Genomic DNA, 25974 nt, shown 5'->3' with positions numbered 1-25974 from the left:
TGTAATAGAAGGTGGACAATATAGAGGCGAACAGCAATGGTGAACCCAGTTAAAGCTGCGAGGTACATCTACACCGCAATCCAACTTACGGAGCGTGGCGGAGGGTACCCTGTACACTACTTCATTTCCTATTCCACTCGCAAAGAGTGAGAGACAAACGACTATCTATATGCCTCCGTATGAGCCCTAATTTCTCGTATCTTTCCTTCGTGGTCCTTACGCGCAATGTATGTTCGCGATGTAGAATCGTTCGGCACTCAGCTTCAAATGCCGATTCTCTAAATTTTCTCAGAAGCGTTTCTCGAAAAGAACGCCGCCTTCTCTCCAGGGCTTCCCATTTGAGTTCCCGAAGAATCTCCGTAACACTTACGCGTTGTTGGAACCTATTTGTTGGAACTTATCGGTAAAAAATCTAGCAGCCCGCCTCTGAATTGCTCCGGTGTCTTCCTTCAAACCGACCTGGTATGGATCCCAAACACTCGAGCAGTACCCAAGAATAGGTTGCGCCAGTGTCCCCTTTACAAGTGAACCACACTTCGCCGCGCGGGATTAGCCGAGCGGTCGCAGGCGCTGCAGTCATGGACTGTGCGGTTGGTCCCGGCGGAGGTTCGAGTCCTCCCTCGGGCATGGATGTGTGTGTTTGTCCTTAGGATAATTTAGGTTTAGTATTGTGTAAGCTCTGGGACTGATGACCTTCGCAGTTAAGTCCCGTAAGATTTCACACAGATTTGAACTTTTTTTTTTTTTTTTTTTGAACCACGCTTCCCTAAAATTCTCCCAATAAACCGAAGTCGACCATTCGCCTTCCCTGCAACAGTCCTCACATCCTCGTTCCATCTCATACCGCTTTGCAACGTTACGCCCAAATATTTAAACGATTTCACTGTGTCGAACAGGACACTAGCAATACTGTATCCGAACATTACAGATTTGATCTTCCTACTCATCCGCATTAACTTACATTTTTCCACATTTAAGGCTAGCTGCCATTCAACACACCAACTGGATATTTTGTCTAAGTCGCCTTGTATCTTCCTACAATCACTCAACTTCGACACCTTAACGTACACCACGGCTTCATCAACAAACGACCGCAGATTGCTGCCCACTCTGCCCGTCAAATCATTTCTATATATAGAGATCAACAGCGACTCTAACACACTTCCCTGGGGCACCCCTGACGACACCCTTGTCTCTGATGAACACTTGCCGTCGGGAACAACATACTGGATTCTATTATTTAAGAAGTCTTCGAGCCACTCACATATCTGTGAACTTCTTCCATGTGCTCATACCTTCGTTAGCAGCCTGCACTGGGGCACCGTGTCAAATGCTTTTCGTAAATGTAGAAATATGGAATATGCCTGTTGCCCTTCGCCCATTGCTCTAACATATCGTGTGAGAAAACGGCAAGCTGAGTTTCTCACGAGCGATGCTTTCTAAAACCATGCTGATTCGAGGACATAAGATTCTCAGTTATATTCGAACTGAAAATATGTTCGACGGTTCCTTAGCAAACAGAAATTAGGGATATTGGTCTGTAATTTTGCGGGTCCGTTCTTTTACTCTTCTTATATACTGGAGTCACCTGCGCCTTTTTCCAGTTGCTTGGGACTTTGCACTGGGGGAGAGATTCACGATAAATGCAAGCTAGGTAAAGAGCCAATGCCTTAGAATACTCTTTGTAAAATCGAACTGGAATTCCGTCCGGACCTGATGATTTATTTACTTTCCATATGGGACAATATGTTTGTACGATTCTCCTGTATGAACCATTTCTTGAACGTGAAATTTAAAACTTCGGCTTTCGTTTTAGCATCTTCAACTGCCACACCACACTGGTCAAATAGGGACTGAATGGAAACCTTATACCCGCTTAACGATTTTACATAAGACCAGAATTTCCTAGGGTTCTCTACCAGATCTTGTACTAAGGTGTGACAGTGGTAGTTGTTGTACGCTTTGCGCACAGATCTTTTCGCTGACGCCCGAATCTCTACTAATCTTCGCTTGTCGTCATTTGCGCGTTCCCTCTCGAACCGAGAGTGCAACATACTTACTTGTTAGAATGATCATCTGTCCATAAAAGAAAGAAGAGCGTTCAAAGCCAAAGACGACAGTCAACTGTTTTTCACATTATATTATTGCAGCGGTAAGACTAGGTCTTTAGAAAATGATATGCAAAAAATAATGATGAAGAATTCTATTAGATGTGTTGTCAGCTTTTGAGTTACCCCTATAATGATATCAGGCGTTTTGAATTATTCAGTACGCAGTAAGCAGTAGGTAGAAATGTGTCAAGCCAGTTCTTTTATCCAGTTTGTCTTCAACAAAGAGGACGTCCGTACTGACAGAATTAAACATAACACGTATCGATGTAAACAAGCTTTTTGTCCTTTATTTAATGTTATCTCTGTTGATCTGATTGTTTCCAAAAGTATAATTTTGATGCATGCGATTTCTATTTAATTAATAAATAGCGAATTTACTTATCAGTTAGGTTTTTCGTCAGTTTCTTATAGTTTTTGAAAACCCACTTTGATGTTCTACAATTTTTCTGCAACATAATTTTGCCCGAAATTGGTCAGTTCTCAGGTATTGCATGTATTACGTAAAAGTAAAGAAAAAAAAGACAGGTTATCATATTACGCACACTGGAAAATTTTAAATACCTTGGCACCTGGTTCAACAGGCATAACTACCTAAAACAAGAGATTAATCAACGCATTGTCAATGTGTCTAAAACTTATTTCATTCTGAGTCAGATAATGTTATCAAACTATATGTCAGTTAAGACCAAGCTTAAGGACTGTAATGCAGTGATAGTACCGATGTTGTTGTGTGGGACAGAAATGTTAAGCACCACAGCCAGGAACTGTACGATCTAACGAAACAACCCAGCATGGTGCAGAAAATGAAAGCATGGAGAAAATACCTGGCAGGGTACATTGCTAGCAGGCCAGAAATGTGCCAGCCTAAAGCTGTATATATGGAAAAGCGAGATGGAACTTGTCGAATTGGAAAACCAAGGATGCGATTGGAGGATGAACTGCAGAAGGACTTTCAGAAGTTGGGTGTCCATGAGAACTGGATCCAAGGTGCACAAGATCGTCTTCTACGGTGGCACATTGTAAGGTCGCCGCATGATCTTCAGGGTCCGTGATCGCCGATATGTATGTATGTATGTATGCGTTCATTAGTCCTATGTAATACTGCTTAAAATAAATATTTAGAAAACTTAACATAGGATTATACGGTCAACTGGTTGCAAATCTGTTAAGTGCACTGACCTAGGTTTCGACATCTACTAAGAGTGCCTTCATCAGAATGAACCTTTTGATAAACCCTGCAATATAATACATAGAAGATTTAGTATGACAAAAAATACATTAACCAAATTGACAGTTGTCATGATGTACAAAGGTTACTCACGTAAAATTACATTGCGAAAAAGCAATGGCCAGAAATCAGAGCAGCTATGTTCAAGTCAAAGATAAAATAAAATAAAACGTTCCAGGCTTTTCTACGTGCTCCTAGCTAGGAACATCAGACTGATCGGCACAGTGGCTTACGATGCTGCCACGAAAATAATACATGTTGCGCCGCCTATAGGGTGCGAACAATGACGTGTGCCCATTTGAAACATTATAACAGAAATAATAGAAAAAACTATAATTAATTTAGAGAGAACAAAGTATAAAGAAAGAGAGTTTAATATATTTTTGAAACGCAGTAGTCAAGCAGATAAAGTATAACTAGGAGCTATAGAACCATTAATTAGGCATTACAGTAATTACTGTTACGTAAGGGCAGAACCGTAGAGAAAAAATTTACAAACAGCTGTACAATCCATAAAATATTTGCATGAAAGTAATTTTAGTAGCACATATCTGTGAGATTCAAGAAACCAGAGGCACGAAAATATGGTAAAAATAGCGGAATCAAAATTCCGCGAGCAGTGGATTGAAACCATTGAAAAAATTTTTGTTACGTGGTTGTAACTGTTCATTGAGGATGAGGCCATCGTTCTTAGAAAAATTATTGAAAATTTTGAGCTCTTCAAGTACATCGACCCTATGACCTTTCTTTTCTCCAGGTAGGAAAGAGAGGTCATAGGCTCGATGTACTTGAAGAGCTGGAGATTTTCAAGTATACTTCTAAGAACAGTTACAACTACGTAATAAAAATTTTTTCAATCGTTTCAGTCCACTCTTCACAAAATTTTGATTTCTCTATTTTTACTATATTTTCCTGCCCCTGGTTTCAGAACATCATTTACTTCGAATCTCATAGATATATTCTACTAAAGTCACCTTAATGCAAATGTTTTCTGGATTGTACAGCTGTTTGTAAAATTTTTCTCTATTGTTCTGTCCCTTACGTAACAGCAATTTCTGTGAAGCCTATTTGATGGCTCTATGGCTCTTAGTTATACTTAATCTGCTTGACTACTGTGTATTTTCAAAAATACATTAAACTCTCTTTGTATTTTAAGTAACTGTCTTTTTTTAGTTGTTTCTGTTACAATGTTTCAAATGGGCTCATGTCACTGTCCACCACGCCCGATAGGCGGCGCAACTTGTATGGTGTTCGTGACAGCAACGTCGGCCACTGGGCCGATCAATCTGATGTTGTTCTTAGGTAGGCGCACGTAGCAAAGGCTGGAACGTTTTATGTTATTTTATAAATGACAGAGCGCAGCAATCAGTCGTCATTTTTTTCAGGTTTTATTAAGCAAATCCAGATTTCGGCTAGTGCCTAGCCATCATGAATGCACTATTTTTTGAAAGAACTGTGACTGACGCCCGAACATCAGGGAACTAACATGCATCGAGTTTAAAAAATAGTGCATTGATAATGCTAGGCTCTAGCCGAAATCTGGATTTGCCTCATAAAACCTGAAAGAAAAAGAAAAAACGGACGATTGATTGCTGCGCTCTATTATTTATAAATTACATAACAGTGCACCCAATTACTTAAAGGAAGGTAACCTGGCGTTTTATTTTCGTTTTTCTTTGACTTGAGTTTGGCTGCTCCAATTTCTGATCATTGCATTTTTGCAAAGCAATTTTCCGTAAGTATATCGTGACAACTGTCATCTTGGATAATGTATTTTTTGTCATACTAAATTTTCTATGTACTATATTGTAGGGTTTATCAAAAGGTTCATTCTGATGAAGACACTCTTAGTAGGTGTCGAAACCTAGGTCAATGCACCTAACAGTGATTTACAACCGGTTGGCTGTCTAATCCTCTGTTGAAGCTAGTATGCGGGTGCTGAGTAACAGCCATGTTTAAAACTGTATTTAGAAAATATTCATCAGAATAATAACCACAGTAATCACAGCTTCCAGGAAGCGTAAAGGCAACAGCAATTGCAAGCTGCTGCCGCGTAAACGAATGTTTTCTCACTGCACCCAGTCTTAGCAACTGTGACAATTGATGTAACCCTCACGCGCTACCTGGACTTCCTAAGACTCCAGACGAACAACATTCATTTGAATGTCAGTCCACATATTAGTGTCAATACTGTCACCAATACAGGCTCATCATTGCTGTGTCCCCCCACGCACATTACGCCATGCTGGCAACAGCCGCGGCTTCACAACATAGTAATTTTGGAATAAATACTACAATGCAGTCAGCTTTAAGATAATTTCTCCCTCTCTTTTTTATAGCATTGTCAACGTTTCTGAAGGAGTTTGAACCCTCTACATCCCTCTGACCACGCTCATGCATACTAATGTGAAGTTCACTGGTGATGGAGAGAGAAAGAGAGAGAGAGAGAGAGAGAGAGAGAGAGAGAGAGAGAGAGAGAGAATATTACCATTTTTAGATGTTTTGTACGAACAAAAATCAGATCAGCTGCTCGGTCTCCATCCTTACTGCAAACTTTCATCACCCAGCCCAAAAGTGAGCTGTTTTAAACATGCTGATACATAAATCTAAAACTGTTTCTGTCAAAGACCAATTCGATGCAGAAATGAGATATGAAAGAAAGGTGTTTTGGAAGAACCGTTATCATGAACGAGATTTTAAATTAGCCTCCTATGAGAAATTAAAACACGGAGACAATCTTTATAAGACGATTAGTCTACAGGTCTCCTTCCTTTATTTCGGAACTGTAACAAATAACATAGACAGTATTCTAGCCACATGAGTTACACCAGTCCATTTTCCTACCGTCCAAGAAAATTGGAGAGATAATGGTCCAGTAAAAGACGTCTTGGCGTCAATGTTCCTGGAATGTATAAAATTCTTATGAATTCGGTAGCATTCACGTTGGTCGCTCTATGCCTACAGTTGAGAACTTTGCACACAGCGCCAACATCACATTAAAGACCACGTTTTCGACAAATCTGCTGTTGCTGAACGCAACCATGTCCCATGCACCTACCTACTGGGGTTCTGTCATCAAAGAAGCCGTTGGGATCAGAAAATGCTAGAGTTGTAAAACTACCATAGGCTACCGTAGACAACCATAAGTAAGCGTGCACTACGATAGTTTTCGTAGTAGCTTCGGTCAGTTAATATCATACCTATGTTATCTGTAGGTCGGTGGGTGTGCTGTCTTTCTATCGGGCATTACCTCACAACGAGCGTTCTCTTTACGTGTGTTATTGGTGTTTTACTAGATTTCCGTAAAAACCGGAAGCGATGGATCGTCTACATTAATAAAACCGACAAACTGCAGGAACGGATTCCTGACTGGAAATGGAGGAAAAATGATCCTAGGGAAGAAGTCCTACGAACGTGTGTCCGGAAATGCATCGCTGGCTCGTAGATGGCGCTGACGAATGAAAGGTCCTCTGACCACTTGCCGTGTGTTCCTTGTGTGTTGCAGGCTGTGTGATTGACACAGCGTACTGTAAGCAGCAGAATGGTTCGGTATTGATGTCGGGAACAAGCCAAGACGATGTGTGTGTAGGGCGAAGCAGGTGGGAACGGTCGAGAGGCAGCACGGCTGTACCAAAACAAGTACCCTCGCGGACGCCGACCACGTCACATGACATTTCAAGCCCTTTTTGGGCGTTTGTGTGGTCATGGATCCTTTCAGACAGACGAACGTGCAGGGCGACAGCGGATTGTATGAACACCAGATCTACAGGATATTGAGATGAACCCTAGTACAACATGGTGTAAGCCAAAGTACGATAATGTGAGTTGTGCATGACAACCGCTACTATCCCTCTATCCCTGTCACCTGCAACGAGTGCAAGGATTGTCAGTAGCGGATTTCCCTCTACGGGAAGGATTTTGTCTGTGGCTTTCGCACCAGACCATCACTATTGTGGGATTTCTTTCACCAGTCCTCTTTAGCGACCTGAGAACGCGTGCATCGCATCTCATGGTTGGTTGGTTGGTTTGTGGGATTAAAGGCATCTCATGAAGGCCACTTTGACCATCTGCTGTAACGTGGATGCGATGCACCTTTGTACTTTGTTCCGGGGCTGTTTGTCGTCGTTGAACGCACACCGTCCATTTCCAGTCAGGAGAATCCGTCCTTGCAGTTTGTCGGTTTTATTAATGTTCACCGTGTATAAAGGGCCGGTTAACCTACAGAAAATTTTTGTTCCAAATAGTTATCCTCCCATCTGTTACTTAAGAATAAAGAGAGTCTACAGCATAATTGAAACTATCAAAGTTTAATTCAGGTTTTATTCGAAAATTGTTGGTTTGTAAAGTGAAAAGAGGAATATTGTGGTAAAAATAAAGAAAAAGTTACAGCTTTATCATATAGCGCTAGAAATGTAAGTTCCTGAACTAAAAGGTAAAAATAAAAAAAAAGATTGCGAAACAAAAATATGTCAAACATCGCTTCAATACTTCGTCGAACTTGTACAAAACATATTTCTGTTATTCATAAACAACTTTCGCATTTATAACAGGACACTCTTCCCTTTGATGATTATGAAAAACGGACTATTGAGTACAAAATGACAACAATAAGTATATACATTTTTGTTTGTTTCTGCATGTGAACTGTACTTCCTTCGAAAGTAATTGCTTTGGTTACAAAAAAGGACAGAAGTTATGTGATCACCTAATTTTTATTACTTGTAAAATGCAATTTATGTTCTGTAAGGGTATAAAATACACAATGTATTAAACTGAATGATGAGCGGTTCTAATTATGTGCAAAACAAACAACCAAACAAAACGAAGTGAAGTTTTCTCACCTACACATTCATTTATGTTTCTATCCTTATCGATTCTACCACCACTAGCGTTACTCTTACCATTTACTACGTCATTTATGGATTGTACCAAAACTACCAAACCGTAATTTTGGTAGAGCGCGACTCTGACTACAATAACTTTAACCGAGACGGCGATTATATCCTTAATGGCACATGAAAACGGCTGTTCGATGCCGAAGGGCCACAGAGAAATAAGCTAAGTTTTTCACCCTCTGATCCTCGACACCAAGGCGAGAACTTTTTATCTGGCTCTTGTATTCTTAAAAGTTATTCAGCAGCTAGATCCCGATGACGACGATAAAAATCTCAGTTGAAAGCTTGAGTATACATACAGATCTAACGCGGCAATAAGTCTGAGAAAAATTTATCCAGTTTTTTGAAGGCACATTGTTATAGGTTATCCATGTGGACGAAACACAATGTGACTAGCTTAAAATGTCATACAGAGAAAATTTTTCCACGGATCTAATGCATATTTAATTACGTCATTGCGTAACATGAAACAACATAATAAAATTTCATAGACATCAAAGTCAAGCAGAGAACTTTTCACCACGCCCTTGTATTTTTCAACGTTCCCTCTCTGTCGTACGCCCTGTATGAGATCCCGGCCTACATAGCGCAAGGCGCCAGTCTGCATATGTTGCTCTTGACCGTAGCTCCCTCCGAAGCCCGACGCCGGGCAGTGTGTCCGGCGCGCCGACTGAGCTGCGGCCAGAGGGGCAGGGACTATACGCGCCGCCCGCCGCCCGCCGCCCACCGACCGGTTCTCTCCTCCCGCGGCGCACCGGCCGAGGAATGCCAAGATGGCGGCCAGTGCGAGCGCCCCTGCCGAGGAGCGAGGCTGCGTCGCCTCAGTCCAGCGCCCGTGGCTCTCGTGCGTCCCGTGACTCGCGCTCTTGTGTAGTGTAGTGTGGTGTGGTGTTAAAGTCATCTGTGTTAACTTGTCTGTCTGGTCAGACACTCGAGTGCATATTCGTTTGTTGACTGAGCGTGTGGTCTAGTAGCAGACAGCGGTACGGCTCCGCGCCCTACCGCTGTCAGGCGGAGTGCCCCGCATCTCCTAACAGAGCGGAGTAACCTTACTTTGGTGGTGTGTTGTGTGAGAATGTGTCGGTGTCACTCGTGCAACATCTATTATTTGTGCCATTTAAGGAGTGTCGTTTCATAGTACTGTACTGCGCGCTGCCTTGACGCGGTGATTTCAACGCAAGGTAAGGAAAGCAACAGAATCATAACTTATGTTTCGTAGTATTGTACTGTGTGATGTTTTGCAGTGGTAATTTCAACGCAAGGTAAGGAAAGCAACATAATCATAGCAGAAGCTTTCTTCCGTCGATGTCAAGTAAGGTGATAGCAATCCTTATGTTCGTTCTCTCGAGGAACAAAATAAATACCAAAACTGTTTACACAGTGTGTCAGTGTTTCGAGAAACATCTACTGGTAAACGTTCAGAAGAGCAAAGGAGGAAATTCCTTTTGCACTTTTTCTCTTCTTTTGAACCGCTCCTCTTGCATCAGGGGATTTCTTTTACGAGGGAAGCGAGAGTCGTATTGGACAGAAATGATTTGTGTGTGTGTAATTAACTGTTGACATGAGGGTTCCGCAGTATTTCATAATAAACGATTTATCAATCAGTTTCATTATTATTATTTATTTTAAGTTGCATCAGCTTCACATTCAGCGGTGATTATTAATGTTGTACGTCTACACAAATAGTTTCTAAATACAATCTATTGTGAATGTGATGTCCGCTATTTAGCAACTACCCTAACGAAAAATACAAGTAAATGCGCCAAATTTCAGGTACGTGCGTTTTTTTAACCTCGAGAAATTAGACTCGCTTGATGACAGTAATTGATATCTTCCGAATAAAGATGTTCGTTAGCAGAACGATTATGTTATAAAGATCAGATTTACTAGGTTATCACAAGAAATGATGACTTAAATCTGGAAATAAATTGTCATTAAAATGACATGACTTGTCTATTATTAAATAGTATGTAGTTTATCTACAGCCACTGGCTGTCACTCTAGTGTGAAAATTACAAGTAATGCTGCATGCGCAACTACTATGTGTCTTTTAAGACGGGAAACAACTAAAAATGAGTATTATGTTGGAATAGATCAAATAGTTTCTAGGCATAAAGATTGGTCAGGGCTATTCCTTCTGCTCTGCTCCACAACACGTAGGTGGACTCTCTTATTACATATTTGTAGATCATAGTACATACGGTGTGGTTAGACCATCGAATAACTTTTCGTCTGCAAACTGAAGAAAAAAGAATGTGCCTTTACTCGCGTACTTTAAATTACTTAGCAAAAGAGCCAATGATACTTGAAATGCTTTGATGGTTTTCTTTAAAGAGTGGGCCATTTCTGACGCAGTGTAACAGCGAGCTCAGTTTAAACTACCAAATTTATTGCAGACAAAATTCAGAAAAATTTGTAGCTATACTATACTGTCTACAAATTACGACACAGACATGTGCAAAGACTCGTCAGACGTTCGAAGATGACCGTATACTTGAAACTTTGTAGCCTTACAGTTATAATGGAGTTTTTATTGTTCAGTGCCAAGGTTTCGTTGGAGGATAATGTGTCACCGTCAGTAGTTTTTAATCTGTTCATAGCCCTCATCAGCACACAGTAAATATTCCTTTCCAAAGTATTATCTTAACAAAGTCCACTTATAATTATTATTATAAAGAAAAATTTGCAGTATAACAATGAAACAGTTTCTCATGGATAATGATATACGAAAAGGTATTCCGCGGACTGGATTATCGTATTTTTATGCGGTATATTGAAAATCACCTCAGTACTGCCTCACATCATAAACCACGTTGAGTACCTGGTCAAAGATTAACCTTCACTTGGTTATTTCTAACTCGAGTTATTTATTGTTGCGGGGCTTTCAAATTTCAGGTGAAATAAGTCGTAGTTTTGCTATTTGGGGAGCAAAATAACTGATGATGGACGAAGTAGAGAGGATATAAAATGTAGACTGGCAATGGCAAGGAAAGCGTTTCTGAAGAAGAGAAATTTGTTAACATCGAGTATAGATTTAAGTGTCAGGAAGTTATTTCTGAAAGTATTCGTATGGAGCGTAGCCATGTATGGAAGTGAAACATGGACGGTAAATAGTTTGGACAAGAAGAGAATAGAAGCTTTTGAAATGTGGTGCTACAGAAGAATGCTGAAGATTAGATGGGTAGATCACATAACTAATGAGGAAGTATTGAATAGGATTGGGGAGAAGAGAAGTTTGTAGCACAACTTGACCAGAAGAAGGGATCGGTTGGTAGGACATGTTCTGAGGCATCAAGGGATCACCAATTTAGTATTGGAGGGCAGCGTGGAGGGTAAAAATCATAGGGGGAGACCAAGAGATGAATACACTAAGCAGATTCAGAGGGATGTAGGTTGCAGTAGGTACTGGGAGATGAAGAAGCTTGCACAGGATAGAGTAGCCTGGAGAGCTGCATCAAACCAGTCTCAGGACTGAAGACCACAACAACAACAAGTCGTCATTTCACAGAAAGGTACCGTTTTACATAGTTAAAATCATTGATTAAAGTTAACTGCCAGTGCAAAATAATTCTAAACACTTGTTTAACAAATATAGGTAAGTCTAAGTAATTAGTAACATAAATATGGAAATAATTCCATTTTTAATTATTTACTGCATGATTGGCACGTTAATGAAGCACCAGTTCTCTTAGCCCTGTATGAAACTAATTTTCTCTTGCCTAATAGATTTCTGTCAACATTCTGCGGTGATGTGAGGCTAATAAAAATTCCGAAAGTAGGCCACAAAAGAAACCGTGTTGTTAATAAAAACCCTGGAAACTACAATACGCAAAAGTGTCCTACAGGGGGCATTATTCGTAAATTATTGTCCAATAAATTTTATTTGCCGACAGCCAGAATGTATAATATTTGCTTGTCAATGGGAAGTAACGGATTGTGAGGCAAACTTCATCGCGTATACACAACTGGTATCCATGCCAGAATAAATTACAACCGTTTCATACTATCAATCTTCTATTAAATGCCGAAGTGTCGCTAATTTAACGCTATTCTTTTTTTTTTTTTTAAAAGCCTAGATTCCGGAGTAACGTTACGATTCTAGCCGAAAGTAGGCAAAACTGTTACCTGTTCAATGGAGCGGGCGGCGTAGCTAGCACAGAATATCGTATAAGGAATAAAAAAATGAAAGTTTTAGAGTATAGTAGAAGAGAGAATAGCTATTTGTGTAACATCAGATTTGTGGAAGCCAGAGTAGTGAAGATACTGAAAGAATTATTCTGTCTAAGAAGTAAACTTATACAGGATCACCGAAGCAAGGGAGAAAGCGCAAGTAGACGTATAAGTCATTATTCTGCCCATTTTGGCTGAACAACACAGAGGCTGTTTTAGTAAATCAGTTTGTAGGAAATACTGCAACCCGCCACAGGTTTTTACGAAATGATTTAATGATACCATTACTAGTTTTGGGCCAGAGCCCATCGTCAGATGGTAGCGTTGACGTCTTGCAAGTTTTGCATTTGTGTCCTAAAGTATAACAAAACTTTTGTGATGCATAGTTTACAAATGATTTTCCGTTTTGCATTTACGTCCTAAACTTTAACAAAGTTTTGTGATTACATAGTTTTACACTCACATACGCTGTATACATTGTGCTTACTTTCTGAAAAGCTCACCTTTACTTAAAGTAACGTAGACGTATAAGTATTCTCCAATAAAAAAAATCTTAAATGAAATATTGGAAGAGAGGGAAAAGTTCCTAAACGCGTACATATGAAGTACAGGAAGCAGAAGCTTAATTAGTACCTTGTCAAAATGGAAGAAGAAGAAAATGTAACATTTTAAGTGTGTCGCTGTAGAGGAACGTCAAACACTAAATGAAGAGAAAACGCAGGTAGAGACGACATATAATGTCACAAGAATAATTGACTTACCAGGGGAACATCCTCTAAAACACACAGAACAGTGAACATTTCTCTGGAAGAACTAGTAGAGGGGGTAGAAAAGTCTGGAACATGCGATACAGATTATGGACTGGTGGACGTACTAAATATGTAGAGGTGAAAAGACAGGAATAGATGAAGAACGTTGTCATTTAGACTGGTGCGTCACGAAAACACGCCTACATTGAGATCTGTTGTATAACTAGATCGAGGTCAGACTGTACTGATTTGTGTGTGAAGAAAAGTCTAATCTTCCCATCTCTTTATGAATAATGTCGTTAATAAGATGGCCACGAAATAAAGAATTGTATTCGAATTTTCTTACTGAAAGTGCGTGGCTGTGATAGCACAAAACGTGGTTCAAAGGCGTTATTTGCCTAAAGGGAAGCCGAGACTCGTGGATGAGTAGGGTTCGTTTCAACAAAATGTCCCAATCGCTGAACGCTTTTGCACGCTGAAGATTTTAATAAAGTGTAAATTCTGCTAGGGCAGTAACACGTTTGCAGATTTTTTTCCTTTATGTTGTTCAGTGGCAACCCATAGCGGGTATGGCAGAATAGGCCGTCTGTCGGACGAGATGAAAATCAGTAGTAATCGTCTTCTGTCTAAATTCCGCAGTTGAAGTGCCTATTCGGCTGCTAATTTTTGTGCATACAGCGAGTTCGTTCACAGGCTGTAGAAGCGTACACTACATTCTGTAGGAACAAGTAAATGAAATATGGCTTTCTTCATACTCCTAGCTTGAATAATACTGTGGTATCGATATGTTATTCGGTTACAATCAAAGTAGACAACTCCCGACGACCCTGTCCACTATTAGTGGGCTGGTAAGCACGCGCTTCTAAATATAAAGTGATGAGAATCCGTAGAAATGTAGCGCATTTCACAGATTCTAAAAGTCAGAAGTGCGAAACAAGTTATAATTGTTGAAACACGCGTCCGGCCGTCCTGACTTACGTTTTCCGTAATTTTCCGAAATCGCTTTAGGCAAATGCCGGGATGGTTCCTTTGAAATGGCACGGCCGATTTCCTTCCCTAATCCGAGCTTGTGCTCCGTCTCTAATGACCTGGTTGTCGACGGAACGTTAAACACTAATCTCCTCCTCTTTCAACTTATAGGTCCCGGCGGAGGTTCGAGTCCTCCCTCGGGCATGGGTGTGTGTGTTTGTCCTTAGAATAATTTAGGTTAAGTAGTGTGTAAGCTTAGGGACTGATGACCTTAGCAGTTGAGTCCCATAAGATTTCACACCCATTTGAACATTTTTCAACTTATAATATTTTGGTGCCTCAATCTTTCTTATGTAAATTATTGTTAAGCATCAATTAAGTTTGCCCATGGATTGGTCGTAAACGGACCGGAGTAACATGTTTGACGTTTTGTGGGTATTTCTGGAATGGAACAGCAAGCAGTCACCTTTGCTTCTTCCACTAGGTAGCCTCATAAGGCACATCACCGCACCGTAACATTGAAGGAGATTACAAGGCAAATAACGTCGTTGAGAAAGTTGGCATACGTTTGTGTTTATTCCACTCTTTTTTAATGTTTGCAGTATGGTCCTTTGTAATCATAAGTTCAGCCAGACCTCAGCGACTGAAGTTAAAGATCGAAGTATTTAAGCACTTACATTCTAATGTATGTAGTGTACGAATTAAGAAGCCAGATTCTAAATTATACTGTAAAGTACTTAAAGCGCACACACAATAACGTCACGTTTAATATCTACACACATGGTGCTGATGGGAATCAAACCCGAGATCTCTGTGTAATGGTGAAACCTGAGGTGTTTGAATGTAAACTACAGAGAAAATAAGAACAGTAAACTTGAAGCAGGATCGTTATAGCTACATACATATTGTGAAATAAGAAGAATGTACAATTTCTTTGACACTTTAAAGTTTTCAACAGCTACTGACTATAAAAGAAACTTCTTCATTCGCAGACGTAGGTAAGTGCTCAAAAGGCGTTTGTTTGCTTATAGCATGGTATAAATAGTTAAAGTTCAAGAAATAGTGTAACATAGTTACGTCGAGAGATACATGTTTTTGCACTCTTCAGCACTACAACTTTAAAAATAGTTCCACTTTATGTACGCTGCAGCGTGCTTTAAACGTAAAAATTTGGTGCTGATTCTTTTAGACCTTGAATGATACAAATATAAATAAAACGAAGCAAAGTATGTCAATGTTTATCAGAATTGCTACACCAAAACGGATACAAGTGACTGAAATGAACTGTATACTGCACAAAGTTTATTTATCTATCCCAGTAAAATCAGTATGTGACATACAGTAACAACAATGGTTACAGAAGTGTACATAAACTATATATAACCGCTGACATTAAGAATGATGTACATGGCAAGCTACCATGTGCTCCAATCGGAACCTCTAAAAGTACAAGCGTGGTATACAGAGGGACGCGACAAACAAGTTGCTGGCTAATCATATTCCAGAAACGTTCTAAGTCCGACATGTCAGGCCGGTCGGGGGACTGTTCTATGGGAATATTGCAAGTGGAGTTCCCTGAAGCAGAAAACAGTGCCCGAGGAATCTGAAGCAGGAACAGTACTCAGGAAACTAAATCTCCCTGATATGACAGGTGCTCTTAAATTCTCCCCCACTATAAACAAGTCGCATATAGCGTTCATGGCCGCTCAAGCCATTACGCTTGTGTTTCTCTTCTATGCCATAGGCTGCCATATTTCGTGCAACAGGGTAGCCATTACCATGGCGTGTTTGCACACACCACCTCGCGCAATAGTTTCGTGAGGCAAGTCTTGTGCAGTGCAAACGTATTGTATGACGCTCTTTCGCGGCGAGGCGCATCAAAGACCTCTTCGCCTCTATCGTTTTGTGTACCGTAAGCGACGTCCTTAGTTGCGCTCGAGACGACGAGCCAGGAGGAAAGCTCCTACCTGATAAGATTACGCCAAAACCACTTGCTTTTGTGGGATTCAAAGAAAAAGTAAACCACAATCGGACAAGAAGGGAGGATGCGTGGAAAGACTCAAGTTCCAGATCAAAAATGATAATTTGGTTGGTCGTACAGAAGCATAAGGTCAAGGAAGAGGAAAAGCAGAATCGATGGATCGATTATGCAAACTTTCTATTGTACTTGTAAAAGAAGCGTGTTCCTTTGTGTCCTAGAAATACATATTTTGAAATAATATTAAAAATACGAGCTATAATACCGAACATTACTTACTCGTGAAGAGCGTCAATGAACGCGTTTCAGACTGCTGGGATAATTCAGGATATGCTTTTTTACATTTTTAAGTAAATACTGTAAACTTGGGTATGAACTGCTGTCACTAGATATCTCAGCAGATCATTGACGCAGGATACTGAAAATCTTGTGTAGTAACGCAGATGAAGTTTCTGATATCTTCAGTGGATTCCACTGCCATTTCTAGCTGAAACAGATTCCCGTATTCACTATGTTTACGTGGGGCTCCCAATTCGGACTTGGTAAATCGATATCGCAATACCGATTATGGAAATTCGGATCTAACTGGTGGTTTTCCACTTACACAATCGACTTTTGCTGCTATGTAAACGAAAAAATGATTTTGAAACATACTTGGGTTTTCAGTTACGTCTTTCTTTTTAAAAAAAGTCGATTAATATGGACAGAGTGACATTTTTTACGGGGAGGGAAAAGAAGAAATATTAGACTTAGCACGAAACCGTCTGTTTTTAATACTCAACTGAAGAGAAATTGCGATTGTTCTGAATAAATCATAAACTAGAACGATTGTTCTGCAGACGCCATATTTGACTTGGCTAGTAAATCAGCGTCAGACCGCAACGTGTAAACACGACAGCGAAAGACGGTTTCCGAGATTCAGCTTTCGTCTTCCGGAGGATGCGTCGCATGTAAACGTAGTGACTGAAATCGTCGACAGAATAATCCCTTGCTCCAACTTCGGCGACATCGCTTCCGCCCTTCAAATACAGCGTCGTCATGAGGGCGGACGCTGGTGCAGCAGCCAGAGGAAGGCCAGAGCACGCCGGCGTGGTCGCCTCGGCCAGACTGGCGGCTCGCCTTATTCGTGCCTGCTTCGCGCAGCGTATCACTCTCTGTAAACAGGAGGCTGAGACAGCCGCCTCACGAAACAGCTCCATCCAACCGCTCCGCGAGCGCATCTTGCTCGTAGCAAACGCACCTTAACGCCGTGGGACAAGATGGCGCAGAATTCCCCGTTGCATGCTCTTGCATTGAGCCAATACTGGACAAACTGTGCGCTCCGTTACAGCTGTGCGAAAAGGAGATGGTGGTCACCACCTGCTGGGTTGGTTGGTTGATTTGGTGGGAGAGACCAAATAACGAGGTCATCGGTCTCATCGGATTAGGGAAGTATGGGGAAGAAAATCGGCCGTGCCATTTCAAAGGAACCATCCCAGCATTTGCCTGAAGCGATTTAGTGAAATCGCGAAAACCTAAATCAAGATGGCCGGATGCGGGTTGTGCTAACCACTGCGCCACCTCGCTCGGTCCCGCTGGGGTCACACTGCGTGTTTCAGTAGCCGCCTGTTGCTGGGATAGAGTAGGGATATCAGTCGGTAAATATTCAGATGGGCAGAACACAAGTTTTGTTGCCAACGAATATTGCCTCAAAAATCAAGCGGCTTTATTGTACTTACCCAAGAAAACTAACTGTTCCTCCTTTCACGTAGTGCGATTTCCATCACTGTTGTTACTAATAAACATGTGTAAAAACAGGAAAAATACGCGCTTCCTTAAAGTTTAGACCTTTGTGAAAACTAAGAAAACAACGTTATACTGAAGTCACGGGACAGTTCTGGTTTGAAGTTGTCGGTATGCTCACAACCCTGTGGTCGCTCGATAGATATTTGTACTCTCCGGCTGAGCCTTACTGTCTTCTTCGCGAAGTGGTTTTACAAATGATTCAATGCCATAGCAGGTTCGATTAAAGAATAAGCAAATTTAAAAAGCTCGCTCGACTGATTCTTAAGTGCTATTGGTCAGTCTGGAATACTTACCAGATTGGTTTGACGTTCAGGCTGCATGCGGGGACCAGCTGGGCCTCAGTGTTATACTTTGTAGTTTTTACGAGTGGAATATCTAATTCACAATTTTGAAATTTACAAATTTACAAATTTAAACAGCTCTATTGCCATAAAAGATTGCGGTGAAATTTTCAATAAAAACAACTGTAAAAAAAAAAAAAATGTAACATGGGACCCCCTCATAGAATCTTCATTAAAATTTTCCGCATTTTGACAGTTTTATGTTGGCTACCTTATGTTATTTAGTTATCCTAGCATGCATTGTTGGCTGCCTTGTGTTTTTCAGTTTTTCTAGCGCGCAATGTTGATTTGATATTGTGTGGTAACTTCAATACTCTCCTAGCGCGCACCGTAAGGTATGGTCATTTCGAAAAGAAAATGTGAAACTTTTCATTTAGATAATACTGGGGACTTAGAAAAAGTTATGCTACTTATAAATGACAGTAGGGATGAAGACGCATATGAAATGAACATTGAAATTTTGGACTCTGAGGATGGTGTTGCTTTAAACGCGAAAAGGGAACTCCAGACATACAAGAATCCGGATATGATAGTGAAGGTAACAGCGACGGAGACAATGAATTCAACAATGTTGAATGCCTCATTGCTAAAAGTGGTATGGTATGATCGGCTGACCCACCAAAGAAAACTAGACGGACTGCACACAATACAATTACTGTATCTCGTTGTTTGTCCACCTCATCTCAAGGTATTCAGTTGGTAAGCGAAGCTCTCAAATTATTCATTGGTGGACATATGCTACAAATTATTATAGAATCTACTAATAAAAAGGCTCAATGTTTTTATGAATAAATAACAACGGTGGCATCCTACAAATACTGATGAAATATATGCCTTTTTAGGCATTCTCGTCACAATGGGATCTCTAAAAGCTAAAAGGAAGTCTGTAGAATTTCTGTGGACTGCAGATCCTCTCTACAAGAGATACATTTTCCTTGTTGCAATGTCTAGAATTGGTTTCAACAATTGTCATGAATCATTAAATCTGATTATGTAAGTACAAAGGCCGATCGAAAAGCAGCTTATAAATTAGCAGCAATTAGAATTATTTTTGAATTTCCTGTTACCCGTTGCAAATCCAACTAATCCTGATTCATATGTGATTGTGGACGAAAAATTTGTTTTCTTCAGAGAAGGCTGTTCCTTTATGGTGTATGTGAAGTCTAAGCTGGAAAAATACGGCATTTAAACCTGGGCGATGGCTGAAGTGAAGTCAACATGTTGTATAGACTTACAGTTTATACCATAAGATTCAAGTGAAAAGAACGAAGGACAACGAGTGGTACTCGATGTTACGAACTGTCTTCATGTGAGTCACGTCTCCACAACAGATAATTTCTTTACCTCTGTCTCTCGTGCAGAAGAACTCTGCGAGAAGAAACTGGCCCTCTGTGGTTCCCTAAGAAAGAACAAGTCAGATATTTGTAAAGTTATGCTTCGTAATGCATCCAGACCACTTAGAGTCCTCTACTTTTACTTTCAAAGATGAACTAACAGTGGTACCCTATATACCCAAAACACGCAGGCTCTAATTTTGCTAAGTACTAAGCACAACGACAAGAGATTTGAAAAAAAGAAAAAGGAAATTATAAACACAATATAGTTCTCCATTAGAATCAAACAAAAGGCGATGAGAATACAATGGATAAAATGACCGGCGAGTATTGCACAAATCGCACAACAAGGAGATTGCCGCATATTCTGTACATGAACTTGACCAAGGATCCCAAAATGCGTTCACGTTATGCAAGACGAAAAACCCAACATGGAAAACAAATTATTCATATACCAGAAGATACGGTATTCTAGAACTACGAAAGGAGCTGGTGATTCTACATATGAAGAAGAGGATACAAACTCCAGACGGCCTACACAGAGTTATCATAGGTGCCATTAGAAATCTGATCCCGGAAGAAAAGAATGCAGAGGTTGTAGGAGGACCACTAAAACTAAAAGGTGGATGGCAATTACGTAGAAGAAAAAATGACAGAAAAACTAAAACAAAGGGTGAAAGTTGCAAGAAAATCATTTGTGATACCCACGGTACGAAAAGGCAGAGAGTATTGTGTCTTGGATGTTACAGTTACAAATAGTGAGCGTGAATTGTAGAACTCCAAATAAAAAACTTAAACGGTACTGATACTTCATTATAATAATGTTAAAATTCAGTTGTAAATCCCAGTGAAAAATGAAACATAAAATACAGTGAAAAATAAAAAAGAAACAAGTTGATTCATCTAATGCGATAGTTCTGGAACATAAAAATAACATTGTAATTTATAATTCGGTTGTTTAGGCTATTTTATAACGCTAATTTTGAGGTAAACCGTTGGTAAAAGAATGTTGAGACATCAGAATTGCTGTTTTAAAAAGATTTTATATGTTCTAAGCAGAACATAAGATAATTATATTGTGTTAATTCGAGTTTTCTGGATTTTCAGTGGTTTAAGGAAGTAGAAAAGCATAGCAGTCTGACGGTTAATAGCCGATACAAAGAAGAGCCCACGGGCGTAGTACGTTTCGCCAAGACTTCGTTTAGTGAGCGTGAGAGTGTTACGGAGGTGCTCCAGCGGCGGACAGTACAGCAGAGGCGCTGTGCACCACGGGGAGGTTTGGGTCCAGTTCTCACATTCCAAGAGGAGTCAGGCAGTGTATTACTTATTCTCACATACATTTCGCTAAAAGGCCACGGCGACAGAATCAGAGAGATTCGACTTCATATAGAGACTTGACGCCAGTCTTTCTTCCCGTGGACTATTCGCCATTGGAACAGGAAAGGGGGGAATGGTGTTGTTACCCTGCGCCGGAAATCGTAAAGTGTCTTGTAGAGCTTGGATGTGGTGTGAGAATACTATTTGAAGATTTATTGATAGCAAGTAAACAATCAAAATATTTATAATTTTGAGTCTGATGGACGATCTGCTGCATTCCGTGCAGCGGTAACATACACTGTCAGAAGGATTTGCAAAACTCTCAGGGACTATGTTAAATGGCACAAGAGTATCAAATGTAGATACCGAGGGGTTTTAGTATTAGTGATTATTTTCCGCGGTCATCGGCGGTAGTATGTCGCTCAAGAGGCCTGTCTGTGCACCCTGTCTTGGTACTCTGCAAGCAGCAGCTGTGCTGAGTTTAGAACTGAACAGTGCTTACAACATTCATTCTGCGCTACAACCGTGTCCCGAAGTCGAGGTCGTACCCCTGTCGAACAACTTCAGCCATTTAAAAGGGGCTAGCGTTGCGGGCCTGCTATAAGCTGAATGGACGTATCAGCGGATTGTTGCACAGGTTGGGCACAGTTTACCGATGGTGTGTCGCTGCTTTCAACAGTGGTCTGTGGAACATTCCTGCACCTCTAGATTAAGTTACGGACGTGAACGCAATACAGGCACATGTCAAGGTCGATGCATTGTGTGAGCGGCGGTAACCGACCGAACATCGTCCCGAGATGAAATCCGGGAATATGTTGAATCTGCTGTTTCATCAGAAACCAAAGGGAACCGTCTGTTAGCAGCAGAATTGAGATCACGTGTGCAATGGAGAGACTACAACTGACTCTACGACACTGCCGTGCATGGTTATGCAGGTGTCGCCAAAGAATTGACTGGAGTGCTGTCTTTAGCAATGAGAGCAGGTTTTGTCTGATGGACGTACGCGTGTACAGCGTTGACCTTTGAGTTGCCTATTCCAGAGTGCATTCGCCCTTCGCCCACAACATGCAGGTATCATCTCAGGCTTCATCGTATGGCGGGGGGAGGGATCGTCAGTTACATCTCGCGGTGACGTTTGGCGGTTCTATAGGGTAAAGTAAAGAGTGCACGCTACATTGCACAGACTATTCCTATGCTACTACCACTTCTTCGACAGGAAGGTGATGTATTTTTTTCAGCAGGACAATGCACGTTCACATACAACTGCTGCGACGAAAGTGCTCTTCGTGGTGTACAACAATTGGTTCCTTTTACCGGTCCACCGACACAGAGTGCCACCATATGATACACGAATTGGAGTGTCATTCTTTAAAACAGACGTTTTTCGCTGCGGTAGGATCTTCTCATGGAATTTCAATCATCAGATTTCTCCTCAGAGTGTGAAAATAGTTCGTTGACGCCGACGTACGTACGGAGCAATGATCACCATAATAAAGTAAGAGGAATCACAGCGTTTATCAACTCGCTGTTCGACAGTGGAACGGTATAGAAGTAGCTTAAAGGTCGTTGGATGAATTCACCGCCAGGCACTTAATTTTAAATTTCAGAGTAGTGATGTAAATGTAGATGAATTGCCCTGGCCAGCTAGATGACCAGATCTCTCACCAGTTGAACACGAGTGGAACATGGTGAAGTGGGAACTGTTCTCCAGACCCTGCAAGAACCAATGCCGAACTGCATCAAAAGGTCCTTAGGTCAATCTATCGCCACCTTTACTGTCATTTGCATGCACGAATACACGCCTCCATTGCCGCCAGAATGAGGTACATTGTGCACTGATAGGACTGTTTGGGCACCCTTTAATGTACTGGGTGATCAAAAACTCAGTATAAATTTGAAAACTTAATAAACCACGGAATAATGTAGATACAGAGGTAGAAATTGACACACATGCTTGGAATGACATGGGGTTTTATTAGAAAAAAAAAATATTGCTAGACACGTGAAAGATCTCTTGCGCGAGTCGTTTGGTGATGATCGTGTGCTCAGCCGCCACTTTCGTCATGCTTGGCCTCCCAGGTCCCCAATCCTCAGTCGGTGCGATTATTGGCTTTGGGGTTACCTGAAGTCGCAAGTGTATCGTGATCGACCGACATCTATAGGGATGCTGAAAGACAACATCCGACGCCAATGCCTCACCATAACCCCGGACATGCTTTACAGTGCTATTCACAACATTATTCGTCGACTACAGCTATTGTTGATGAACGATGGTGGACATATTGAGTATTTCCTGTAAAGAACATCATCTTTGCTTTGTCTTAAAAAATGTGTGTGAAATCTTATGGGACTTAACTGCTAAGGTCATCAGTCCCTAAGCTTACACACTGTTTAACCTAAATTATCCTAAGGACAAACACACACACATGCCCGAGGGAGGACTCGAACCTCCGCCGGGATCAGCCGCACAGTCCATGACTGCAGCGCCTGAGACCGCTCGGGTAATCCCGCGCGGCGCTTTGTCTTACTTTGTTATGCAACTATTCTGATCAGATGAAGCGCCATCTGCCGGACAATAAAACCCCATGTCACTCCAAGCATGTGTGTCAATTTGTACCTCTCTATCTACATTATTCTGTGATTTATTCAGTTTTCAAATTTATACTGACTTTTTGATCACCCGCTACATGTGTTTTCAAAAAAAATGGCTCTGAGCACTATGGGACTCAACTTCTGAGGTCATTAGTCCCCTAGAACTTAGAACTAGTTAAACCTAACTAACCTAAGGACATCACAAACATCCATGCCCGAGGCAGGATTCGAACCTGCGACCGTAGCGGTCTTGCGGTTCCAGACTGCAGCGCCTTTAACCGCACGGCCACTTTGGCCGGCCCCACATGTGTTTTCATTTGGTCTGAATTTATTATCATACAGTTCTTCAATGATGAGTTGCCTGTCACTTCACTTGACAATAAAATCAATTGGCCCTTGACGGTGTTACATTTTTACCCGGCAGTGGATAACCAACTCGCGGGCAGATCACTCTCTCCGCCCCCATGAAGCGGTACAACCTCCTTCCGGTAGAGTTCGGTTAGGTTGTGCTACGAGGATATCTTCTACATCGGAACTGACTGTTCAATCCCGCCGTTAATAAATATTCTTCATTTAATAATCTGAGATTCACTCAGCCACCCGTCCACTGCAGACGGCACGAAATTAAACGGGAAAACTGAGCGAGGATTGTTGTTTGTTCCGCCGAAGCGGCATTATTTGGCTTTTGTATTAGGGGCGGCTGCAGCGTTCCTAATAGAGCCATGTAATTGCGAAGCGGTGCTGCGGTTTGGCGTTGCACGTCGCGGGTAATGGCCCTCTCTGCCGCTGGCAGAAGGCGGGCCCCAGCGTCGCTTCTTGCGCCTCTCCGAGGCCGGAGTGGTGCCCCGCGTTCACCAACCGGTTTCGTTAATGCACTTCCCTTGCTTCATACGTCTACCTGCTCTCATTTATAAAAAGATTCAGAATTTGCGGCGAGCATTGTCGTTTCTCACTGTCTGTTAATCAGTTCTTCAGACTCGAATGGTATCATTATCACGCCGAAGGGTAAAGAAGGAATACCTTCGTTGAAATCTTCACGGCCATAGCTGACCTCCCCCACCCCTCCCACCCCCTCCACTTCCGACCACTTTATCATTTACCTTTTCTCCTTTACCAATGGATGATGTCCATTAACATTATCTTCTGTAACTTCGCTCTCGTAGACTGTATGATCGGCGCAGATATTTTTTTTCTGTTCTGTTTTTCTTTGATGGTCTTTATATGTTGGTTCACAAAATGCGACAAATTCTAAACTTTCCACACTAATTAGGGTCAGAGAAGCATATGCTTTTTCGAATGCAGTTCTCATCAGAAACCGATTCTGGTTGCTGAGGTCCAAGGTTTTTGTTAATCGTGCCTTTTGCGATCTTATGGTGATATTTCCATAGAAACTTTCATTCTCTAATACGTATCTTTTTATATACAACTGAGAAGTGAAATACCAAATGTCATAGGTGTAGCTTTAACTGTTTTATTATGACAAAATATTTTCTTAAAAAATTTCATTCTCTATTTCACTCATTTAGAGGTTGAATTTCCAAAAACGGTGAGGTACTTTTTTTTTTAAAAAAATTCTAACAGAGAAGCCATGTACAAATTTTCATAGATTTAGTTTCGAAAATGCTTTAAAACTTACATAATTTCATAAAATTTTTCATCTCATATTTCCTTCCATTATAGGGTGCTGTATTTCTGACCGAGAAGTCAAATACCAATTTTCACAGATGTAGCTTTAAAAATACTTTAGTAGTTCTTTAATAATCATGTATTTTAAAAAAACTTTCACCCACTATTTTAACTCCTTAGTGGTTCAATTTCCAAAAATGCTCAAACATAATTTTTTTACATTTCTGACTGAGAAATCAAATACAAATTTTCGTAGTTGTATCTTCAAAGTTGCCTTAAGAGCAACATATTTTCAAAAAGCCTTTTATCCCATATTTCACTCGCTTAGGAGTGGAATATCGAACAATCCCTTCTTAAAAGATGCCTATAGTGTAAAATTCACTCTCTCTCCATGTTTCAAGTTTCTATCCTTAGCGGTTTGGGCTGGGAGACAGTCAGTCAGGACATTGTTGTTTGTATACAATGTGTCCCACATAAAAACCAGTACGCCTCACGCCCGAGATTCAAGTAACAATGTATTGTGGATTGGCAAGAGCCAACCCACTATGAGAGGAAGCCGAAAGGCACGAGTTTTAGCTCACGCAGGCTGGCGTGAGGTCTGGAACAGGTCAAGGAAATGAGACTAAAAAAAAACCGTACGTAGCTGCTGGAATACTTTAATCCATAACTGGTGAACATCGCTCTTGACGGTACATGTTTTACAGCATCAATAGTAACTGGTAATGGCGCCTTGCTAGGTCGTAGCAAATGACGTAGCTGAAGGCTATGCTAACTATCGTCTCGGCAAATGAGAGCGTAATTTGTCAGTGAACCATCGCTAGCAAAGTCGTCTTTACAACTGAGGTGAGTGCTAGGAAGTCTCTCTAGACCTGCCGTGTG

At 41.0% G+C, this 25974-nt stretch overlaps 1 protein-coding gene across 1 annotated transcript in view; it reads left to right on the top strand.

Annotated features, from left to right (window-relative positions):
• The first annotated feature begins 9016 nt into the window (after nucleotides 1–9016).
• The window catches only part of LOC124595925 (ankyrin repeat domain-containing protein 6), a 674032-nt gene continuing 657074 nt past the window's right edge, over nucleotides 9017–25974 (top strand). The window contains exon 1 of the mRNA XM_047134839.1: nucleotides 9017–9415. The gene's annotated coding sequence lies outside the window, so the exon portion shown is untranslated. The remainder of the gene's footprint in view (nucleotides 9416–25974) is intronic.

The sequence above is a fragment of the Schistocerca americana genome, chromosome 2 (assembly GCF_021461395.2).
Source record: "Schistocerca americana isolate TAMUIC-IGC-003095 chromosome 2, iqSchAmer2.1, whole genome shotgun sequence".
Lineage (NCBI taxonomy): Eukaryota > Metazoa > Arthropoda > Insecta > Orthoptera > Acrididae > Schistocerca > Schistocerca americana.
This window is presented reverse-complemented; position numbering and strand designations above follow the sequence as displayed.